This window comes from Miscanthus floridulus, chromosome 9, assembly GCF_019320115.1.
Source record: "Miscanthus floridulus cultivar M001 chromosome 9, ASM1932011v1, whole genome shotgun sequence".
NCBI classification, from domain to species: Eukaryota; Viridiplantae; Streptophyta; class Magnoliopsida; order Poales; family Poaceae; genus Miscanthus; species Miscanthus floridulus.
The window spans coordinates 136,496,554-136,506,628 of NC_089588.1; the positions used below are offsets into that span (position 1 = coordinate 136,496,554).

At 45.8% G+C, this 10,075-nt stretch overlaps 1 long non-coding RNA gene across 1 annotated transcript; it reads left to right on the plus strand.

The window, feature by feature from the left end:
- The first annotated feature begins 701 nt into the window (after positions 1–701).
- Positions 702–1,738, plus strand: LOC136483039 (uncharacterized). The gene is made up of 3 exons (XR_010765291.1): positions 702–846; positions 953–1,024; positions 1,522–1,738. It is a non-coding gene; the product is annotated as an uncharacterized lncRNA (long non-coding RNA).
- Positions 1,739–10,075: the final 8,337 nt, after the last annotated feature.

Sequence of the window (10,075 nt, forward strand, 5' to 3'; positions counted from 1 at the left end):
CTGATTTTCTTGCAAAGTGGTGTGTGATTCAATCGGCCATGTTTTTTCCTTCCTGGAGGGTGCAATGAGAGTTGTAATTGTCTGGTGTGCTTCTATGTCTGTTTATTGGACCGATAGGGTCATTTTGGGTCAAACAAGCACCAACTTCACTTAATGGGTATCAGATCATGCGCCCGTTAAGGTTTGGCAGGCCCGATAGCCACATGTGTTGGGTTTGTGGGTTCATTCGCGGACCCGTTAGCCTTGGCAGAAGAAGAAAAACAACAGAGACCATTTGAACCCTTGGATGCAGATCCAAGGGTTGTGCTCGTCGACTGAAAAAAGCTCTATATTTCAGTCGACTGGGATATAGCAAGTCCATTTATTTAATGATATAAATGTTGCTAATATTTTACATTAAGCTAGTAAATTTGAAAAAGTTTGACCAACATGCATCTTATAACGTTATTCTTTTTGGGAAAGAGTGAGAGTAGACGTTGGTCCTGATGCCGAGTCGATGGCTATATAGGCAGGCCAGCATTTAGACAAGACCTGTCAGCGAGTCACTGTCCGTGTTCACCGAAAAGCAACGAACGACAAATTTAGTCCGGCAGAGTCGTGCTATAGGCTGACGCCACAGTTGACCCAGCACCCAATAAGACGCGTGCGTGGGAGCTATTTGTGCCGGGTGTGCAAGGACATACATGGGGGGGGGGGGGGGGCGCAAGATGCCGATGAGAGGCGGCCGCCACAGCATTCCGCCCATGCTTTTGCCGTTGCTGCTGCTTCTTCTCTTCAATGGATGTCCTGTTCGTTGCAGCGGCGAACCGAGGGACAGTGCACCTCCGTCGCCGCTTTTACCGTCAGGTAATACGTCGCTTTTACCGTTAGTGTGCTCCAACAATTTACCAGACCCCCCTCTGGACAAACACTTGCTAATTTTCTCTTGCCATTGTTTTGCGCCGCCTCTTAGGTTTTAACAGGACGACTCGAGTGCTTGATCCGGCCCGCAATATACAAGAGATTTTAGATGCTCATAGATCAGGTGAGTACATATATACACTTTATATGCATCTATGTCATCGTAATTTTTCATACAGTTCGACGATTACACAATTGGGCCAGTTTGCGGGATTAGAAATCACCTATTTGTGCAAATTAAAACTGGAACCATACATCTTCGCACATCTTTTTCTCGGATTTAATTTGTTTCTTCGTTGCTTGGAAATATATGTAGTGATCCCTCCATCCTGAAATACAATTCATTATTATGAGTTCTAGAATGTGTACTACTGTACTAGAATATCTCTACTACATAAATGATTTTAGAGGCATCATTTCTATTTTGGTAGAGACGACTCTATAAAAACCATCTCTAAAAATACATTATGTTCTCCGCATAAGCATAACTTATATACACAAGCTATTGAAAAGCAACGCAACTAAAATATGGAAATTTCCTCCGTACGTATCTCTGGTTGATCCTTTCCATTAACTAAACTAGCTGTACATTCTAACTTGACGGATTTTTATTGTGCACAGGGAACATTTTTCCAGGTTATCTACCAAGCAAAGACGGTGGTTCTCCTACGTACACGCCACACACGCCTAGGTGCAACGCTCCACCATGCAAACCAACGCGTGGGTAGTGCAGACTTCAACCTCAATAAAGCAAGATGTTATTCTCTTCATATGCATTCTGGCTCCATTTGTTGACATTTGAGTTTGATACAATGGAATAATGTGCCTCGTTGAAACACACTAGTATAAAGTAATAGTCCGATCGTTCATTTTGTCGTTTCAAAAAATACATAGCTTTTGTTGTATACTTAGATATGTACTATATCTAGATACATAAGAAAAACAATGTATCCAGAAAAGCCAAAAAGTCTTATAATTTGGAATGGAAGGAGTTCCATTTTCGCCAATGATTCAGTAAAAATTGCTTGTTGTATGTCACAACCAGATTATAATAGAACTGGTGGTGAAAATTATTTTCAGCGTCCGGAGATATTTCAGCAACAGTTCATGATAAGAACCAATGTAAGAATTATTTTTCACCGCCGTGAAAAAATGCGCACAGTATAGTACCCCATTTTCATTAGTAAAGGTGGCCTAGTTCGGCCAAACAAAGAGCCCAAAAATACACCAGCTCCTCGCTTCCAAACCCTCAACTCATCGCCACCCACAACACCCTCTCTCCCACGCAGACCACTAGTACAAAAACAGTTTCTAGAGAAGCATTATTTTTTCAATTCAGGTAGATCAATCTAACACCACCTCCAAAAATGGTTTCCGAAACGAGCCACCTCTAGAAATACATTTGTAGCGGGTGGCTGGTATTCTCAACAACCTCTACAAATACATTTTTAGAGGTGGCTGACTCTTAGCCAGCCACCTCTAAAAATCTATTTGTAGAGGCGCAGTTGGATCTAGTACCGTCGCTAAAATTAGGTGCAGCATAGTAAAATTGATCATTTTTTCAAATCAACTTGGATGAAGACAAGCTTTATACAAAATTTGTATATCTAAAAGAGATCTACAACTTTGTGGTTGACAATATTTTCATTTGAAATCATTAGATCAGGCAAATTCTATTTGAGGTTCTCACATTTTGAAATTTAATTTTTTTAGAATTTCCAAATGACATCGGATGAAGAAATAACCAAAACTAAATTTATAGATTTAGAAAAGATATAAACCATTGCAGTTGATAACATTTTCATTCGAAATAACCTATGGTCTGAAAATTTAGCTTCAAGTCCTTACATATTGAAATTCAAAATTTTAAAATGACCTCTGATGGAGAAATGACAAAAACCAAAGTTGTAGTTGTACACACATTCGAAATAATCCATGGCCGCCCACGCTTCCGCGTGAAATATGAAGTTACTGTACAAAAAATCACATGTGGCTGCCTAGTGGGTGTCTCCCTGGATATACACGCTAGTATGTGTGTATGTTATGATTTATGTTCTAAAAACCCAATCATGAATGTTCCTAATTTCCAAGAGGCAAGAGCCCATCTCATAACCCTCAAGCCAGCTAAGTGCTCGGCCTGGATGGCACACCTGCTTGGCCCGGTTGGGTGCCTGACCTGGCTAACTGGCAGGGCTGGCAGGCTGGTTGAAGGACAAACCGGCCTGGCCGGTTGGCAGGGACGGTTCGGTCGGTTCCTTTGCGCTCCTCCCCACGAATCATTCCCAAAAATCCAAAATTGGATAAAACTACCTCCAAAAGATTCAAAAAATTGCAGGGATGATTCTTAGGTATATTAGATGATATTCCCAAAGAATCAAGCTCCACGAACCACAAAAAGAAACACTGTAGATATTAAAATCCATCAAGGCAGTTAGGGTTTTCTTAAAAAATCCTCCCAAAGGTGAAAAAATGTTCTCGTGATGAATCTGCCCGATTCACTTGGAAGGGTTGTTCATCATAGGTCCTTACACGAATTCAATCCAACAAATTGACCCCAAAACCTTAGGAATTCAAGATCAACCAAAACGGTGAAGAGGGGGAGAAAGAGAAGTGAAAAAACAAAACTCAAATCATCATAGAATCAAGATTCAGATGTAAGAGAATATGATTGTTTTATTTCCATGATCTACCAGGTCTGATTCTTTACAGAGAAAAGATTAAACACACCAGAGTAATCAGCCTCTAGACTGTGGATCTGAACAGCTAAAACAAGATGAAAGCTTAAACTACTTCAGCTAGGACTTAGGCTAGGAATGACTGCAAATGTAAAACTGAAGAGATAGCTATTTGGGAGCAGCCTCTATCTTATTTATAGAGCTATTACACATTTCCAACACGCCCTTAGATATTTTGGCTGAACCACATAACCCAAGTGCAAAATGATCCAACTCTAGATCTGTCCTTCCGATGGCCACTGGCTCTTCACGACTTTTGTTCGCCTCGGCGCAAGCTTCATGATAACGCCACGTGCCTCCTCACATTCTAGCGAGATCTTCAACTCAGGTTTTGAGGCCCAAACCAAAAAAGTGTCCACTAGTGGTTTTGAGGCCCAAACTGCCAAACAACCCGGAGAAGCGTATCTGCTACACCTCCTCCATGATCTCAACACGTGTCACCGTAGTCTTTGACCGCCTGATCACCAAGTCCTTCAGCACCTCTGCTTGACTTCATCAACCGTCGTCTTCACTTGGTCAACATGGTCTACTCCTCTGCAAGTCCTATTCCTTGTTGATATGTTCCTAAGTGTTAGCCACCACAATCAGCCGCACGTCCATCCTTCACCGCTCCCAATCACTCCAATGACATGGCCCATCTCTACTTGACCTTCACCATGCTCGTCGTCCGTCTCCGTGCTCCACAACTGCATGTCATGTATATCGCAATCGCCACTAATCGCTGCACAGTGATGTATTCGTGTGTGAACAAATATGAAGCCATAGCAAGCCCAGATAGGCAACCGCCACTACTACATATTTCTTTTTCCAGGTAGGCCAAATTGATTAATGGAGGCGGGCATCCCAACCGCCTCCAAACAAAGGACCCCGTTAATGGAGACCTATGGAGGTGGTTGCTTTGCCCGTCTCGGTTAATTGATTAATGGAGGCAGATGCCTTAGAACGTCCACCACGGTTAATCCATAAAAAACAAAAAAAAAATCCACAGGCCCATTGGCGAACCTATTCCTGAGCCTGCCAGCAAGCCCATTCCCCGCTCGCTGCTCGCCTCCACGCCGGCCTCCTCCTCGCCTCCACGCCGGATCCGCCAGCTGCTCGCCTCCATGGTAGACTCCTCCTCGCCTCCATGGCGGCCTCCTCCTCGCCTCCACTCTGGATCACCCGCTCCTCGCCTCCACTTCGTCCTCCTCATCGTCTCCACACCAAATCCACCCGTTGCTCGCCTTCACGCCGGCCTCCTCCTTGTCCGCACGTCGGATCTGGTCGCGGCAGGAGCAAGGGGCCGCATGAGCACCAGATCATGCCGCTGGTCACCTATGGGGGAGAGGGAGAGGAGAGGGAGAGGTGCCGCCGCCTGTGGCAGAGAGGGAGAGGAAGAGGAGAGCGAAAGGGGAGGGTCACCACCGCCTGTGAGGGAGAGGAAAGGAGAGGGAAGGGATGGGGCACGTGGAGAGGACGTCGGGATGTAGAGGAGTGGAGGGGCACCAGGCTCGGGGAGTGGTGGGGTATGGAGAGGGGCAGCAGGATGCGGAGGGAAGGGGTGCGGCTGGGAGTGGGAGGGGCAGAGTCGGAGTGGAGCCAGGTTAACCTAAGTCAGATTTATGTATAAGACCTATAGGAGGATAGATATGGGATCTTACCTGGGCTCCGAGCTAGGGAAGTATTTTTGGTGGCAGGCCTTATAGTGTGCCCGCCTCCGTAAAGGGATTTGTGGAGTGGGCACCTTAAGACGACCACCTTCAAAAATCGATCATTTTAGGAGGCGATTGGCTTAAGACGTGCGCCTCTGTAAATCCATTTTTGGAGGTGGGCATTTCCTGACCGCCTCCGTAAATCTATTTTGTGAGGCAGTCATTTCTTGGTGCCTCCATAAATAAAAACGACCGCCTCCGTTAATCACCGGGCATTTTACGAGGCGATTGGATTTTGTGACCGTCTCGGTTAATAAAAGGGCACTGTGTTGCAAAATCATTTGCGTAGTAGTGCGCAACTATGTTGAACATCGTGCAATGATTACTTTTGTACAAATTTCCTTCTTTATCTCCAACTCCGTTCAAACATGTTTGATGGTTGTTGCATTCGGTAACACCCAACAACTTTAGTGGCAGCGACCAATCCATCAAAATACAGGTATATATGTCCACCTATCAACATTTCTCCCTGCCTTTATGTTTTGATTCGTTGAGTGAAGCATGTCCAGTATGACGAGGTGCCTAACACGAAAGATATGTAAATTATTCATCTAGTCCAAGCGGAGAATTTTATATATTCGTACAAGTAGTGTCAGTGCGCATCACGAAAACTCCAGAAAGGAACATTCTATTGGAAAAATATAAGATCCAATTAAACTAGATAATCTAAGCTCTACATGTCGCACGGGCAGACCCAAGTCATTGTGTGTTTCCTCGCCTTTCTTCGACGCAAAATGTAAAGGCAGAAGACACACATTGTTGATAGTTGGCCAACAAGTCTTTTGCATCGTGTATCGATCATTATTGTTCCGTTAAGTCTGTCAACCATTGCCGTGCATGGTCTTAGAAACTCCGGCCTCAAGCCTAACAGCAGATGAAATCATCAATCATGTCATTGGGCAATACAAATGCTTCACCTTTAGCATCTATAAAAATTCCAAGTAAATTGTGGAGTCGAATACTACTACAGATTCGACATTAACTACCGGCACCATCAGTGCCGGTTTTTGGTGAACCGACAGTGCTAACCCTTCACTGTCGGTTCTGAGCTTCAAAATGATAAAATGATTGGGGATCAACGAAAATCAGCAATGAAAGTATATGTCACTGTCGGTTTGTGGTTAGAACCGACAGTAAATGGATGGTGAAATATCACGGCTTGTTTTAGCCACAAACCGACAATGATGTGGTGCTATCACTATCGGTTTTTGGATTAAGACGACAGTGCACCGAGGTAAAAAAAAAAGCTGTCGTCCTCTCCTCCCTCCTCTCTCAAATCCCGAGTACACTTATCCAGGAGCCCCAGTCGATGGCAAGCATTTAGACAAGACCTGACACCTAGTCACTTGTTCACCGAAAAGCAACGAAAGACAAATTAGTCCGGCAGAGTCGTGCTAGGCTGACGCCACAGTTGACCCAGCACCCAATAAGACGCGTGCGTGGGAGCTATTTGTGCTCGGTGCAAGGACATACTACATGAGAATCTGCTCATCAACGGGTGGCAAGATGCCGACGACAGGCAGCCGCCACAGCATTCCGTCCATGCTGTTGCCGTTGCTGCTGCTTCTTCTCTTCAATGGATGTCCTGTTCCTTGCAAGGGCGAACCGAGGGACAGTGCACCTCCGGCGCTGGCCCCGGCAGCGGTGCCGGCCCCCAGTTTATGTTTTGAAACCACAGGTAATACGTCGCTTTTACCGTCGTGTATGTTAGTGCTCCGACAATTTACAAGACAGTTGCTAATTTTCTCTTGCCATTGTTTTACGTCGCCTCTTAGGTTTTAACATGAGTCGTATGCGTGATACGGGTGTAACACCCTAAAATTTGAATTCTTTTTAAAATAGTAAATTTGATTTAAATATGCAATTATATGTGCATTTCAAATTTAGGAAATAATATTTATTTTATGAAATTAAAAGAAAATACAAGAATAGAAACATGTTGATGCATTCATGCTATTGCATATTTATTTCTGTGACGAGTGGTTTTGTTCAAATGCTAAAAGATTTTAAAAACCTTTTGAAAATGAGTTTGAAAATTTTATTTATAAAAAGAAAAAGGAAATTTCCTTCCATCTCCTCCCCTTCCTCACATTCGGCCCGCTGGCCCCTCTCTTTTTCTTTTTTTTTCCGCGGCCCAGCACCAGCCCCAGCCCAGCTCGCCTCCCCTTTTTTCCCACCCGGCCCAGCTTCGCGCAGCCCAGCAATAGCCGCGCCCAGCCCAGCAGCTGCGCCTGCGCCCGCACCAGGCAACCGTCGGCCCAGCACCGCGCACCTGCTTCCCGCGCCCAGCCGCTGACAGCCCGCCCCCGCCCGTCAGCGCATCCCCCACCTCTGCCCCGCGCCCTCGGAACCGCCCGGCCATGTCGCGAGGCCGCAACCGCCGCCCTGGCGTCATGGGAGCGCCCCCTCGCGCGCCTCGGCTTCTTTTTAAGCGAAGCCGAGCCCCCCCCCCCCCCCCCCCCGCGTGTCTCTCTCTCGCTCCCCGCTCCATTTTCGCCTCGCCCCGGCCGCAACTGCCGCACGGAGGAGCTCCGAGGACTGCCGTCTGCCGTCCGCGTCGCCGTCTTCCCCGAGCCACCGTCGACTCCATCCTTCCCTGCTGTGAGCTTCGCCTTGTTCCCCTCTCTCTCCCAGTGCAACTCATTTCCCGTTTTGTTGGCCGTAGACCTTGTTTTGGGTGCGTCCGCGAGCTCTCGGCCGCCGGCCATGGCGCCGCCGCCCCGGCCTTCCCCTCCGGCAGTCTTCTCGACCTGAGCGCGACCCCCTTCTCCCCCCGAGCTCTCGGGTGCCCTCGGTTCCCCGTTTGGCGGACCCTAGCCCCCCTAACCGAGCTCGCCGGCGTGCTCTTTGCCGCCGGCCATGGCTAGCCTCGCCGGAGTCACTGTTCCGGCCGGCCACCCCTTTCTTCTCTCTCCCCGGATCGATTTCTGGCCGTTCATTTCAAATCCGACGGCTCACGTTAGAAGATACCCCTTCGCGGGTAGATTTGCTAAAGAACCCTCCTAGTTTCACCGAATTGAACCCGTAGTCCAAGGCGTATTTCCTCGAGTACGCATTCTCGTTTTGAAAGCGTAAAGTTCACTGTTTAAGTCAAAAGTACGCTTTCAGTATTTACAGAAATGCCATTCGAACTGTTTCGCTTATAAAATTGTCGTTTTCGCTCCGAATTGATCCATTCAAATCGCGTTAGCTTCGTAATTTCATAAGCTACATGTTGGAGCTACTGTTAGTCAAGTTTGGAACTTTTTAATTTCATGATTAGATTAAATTAAATATAGGGCTATAGGAAAACCCGTTTTAATCATAACTTTCGCATTTTAGCTCCGTTTTTCGTGAACTTCGCGTTGACGTGATCGTAGCGAAACGTAGCGAAACGTAGATTAGTTTTACAAACATTTTATCATGATTTCAATACTGTTGGGGTACTGTTCTAATGATAGGAATGTTTGCTTTGCATGAATGCTTTTGGAATGTTGTATGTTGCCGTGTTGGTCGCATTCAGACGGTGAGGAAAACGTTGGAGACCAAGAACTCTTCGACGACCAGCAGGAACAGCATGAGTTTGTGAACCAAGGCAAGTATAACATGGGCCTTCCTTGATGTCCTATTTCACTCTAATCAATTACTCATTTGCATGTGTCTAATTTTGATACCCGTAAGGACATCCTAGTGATTGTTATCCTGTTCCTTGTCTCCTATGGGTTAAATGCATATGGGTAGATTGCTAGTGCTCTAACTGAACTTGATATACATGTTGATGAATAATACTATGGAACAAAGTGAGTGACATGATTTATAACAACTGTTCCATAGGGCAAAAGAGCAAATGACCTTTGTTCATGTTGCTCCCGGCCCTCCATAAGGACTTATCTGTCGGCAAAAGCTGGGACTGACAGTGCAACCGGGAGAGTCATATGGCTCTGACTTTAGCTCAGTAATAGGACCTTTCCTAGCTGGTTAGAGGTTACCTTTTTGGCGCAAATGGGGCTTGCCACTTTGGGTATAGGGCTGCCTCTGTTCCTATGAGTATAGCCGCGATGGATTTGTGCCATAGGAAAGGGGGGTCCCTACATCTGCCTGCCAAGGAAACCTAGCGGCCCTAACTTGTTAGGGAAACCTATGAAATGGCTTGATAGTGTACCCTGCCCGCTCACCTTGGAAGTGACATGGGAGTAATTAACCCGGGCATATGGGGATCACGACTCGCGGTGAATGTGCACCACCTCTGCAGAGGGTAACAAACTGTTATAACAGCCGTGCTCACGGTTACGAGCGGCCCGGAAAACTCACAGAATAACTGGATACTTGATGATGATCAATTAAGTTGTTCTATGATGAAATATGGTAAACTTGACCCCGATATATATAGTCTTATGGGAATTAAATGGGAGCTTAAGCATAACTTGATAATACTTGAGAATAAAAGTTTGACCTATTAAAAATGCTAACTGCAGTAAACCAGAGTCTATCCTTTTTGAGCTTCATAACCCCATGTTAGCTTGCTAAGTACGGAATGTACTTACACTTGTTTATTTTCTTTACTTGGATAAAAATCCCGGATGGGTAACAGATGACAACGGGTATGAGGATTTCCCGGAGGATTATTAGGCTTGTGGTCAACCAGTTGACCTTCCCTATGATGATGGCCACGAGAGTTTATTATCTTTTTATTATTCCGCTGTGATGTATAAGACTAAGTTTTACAATAACTCTGATGTATGAGACACCGTGATGATACTATATGTAATT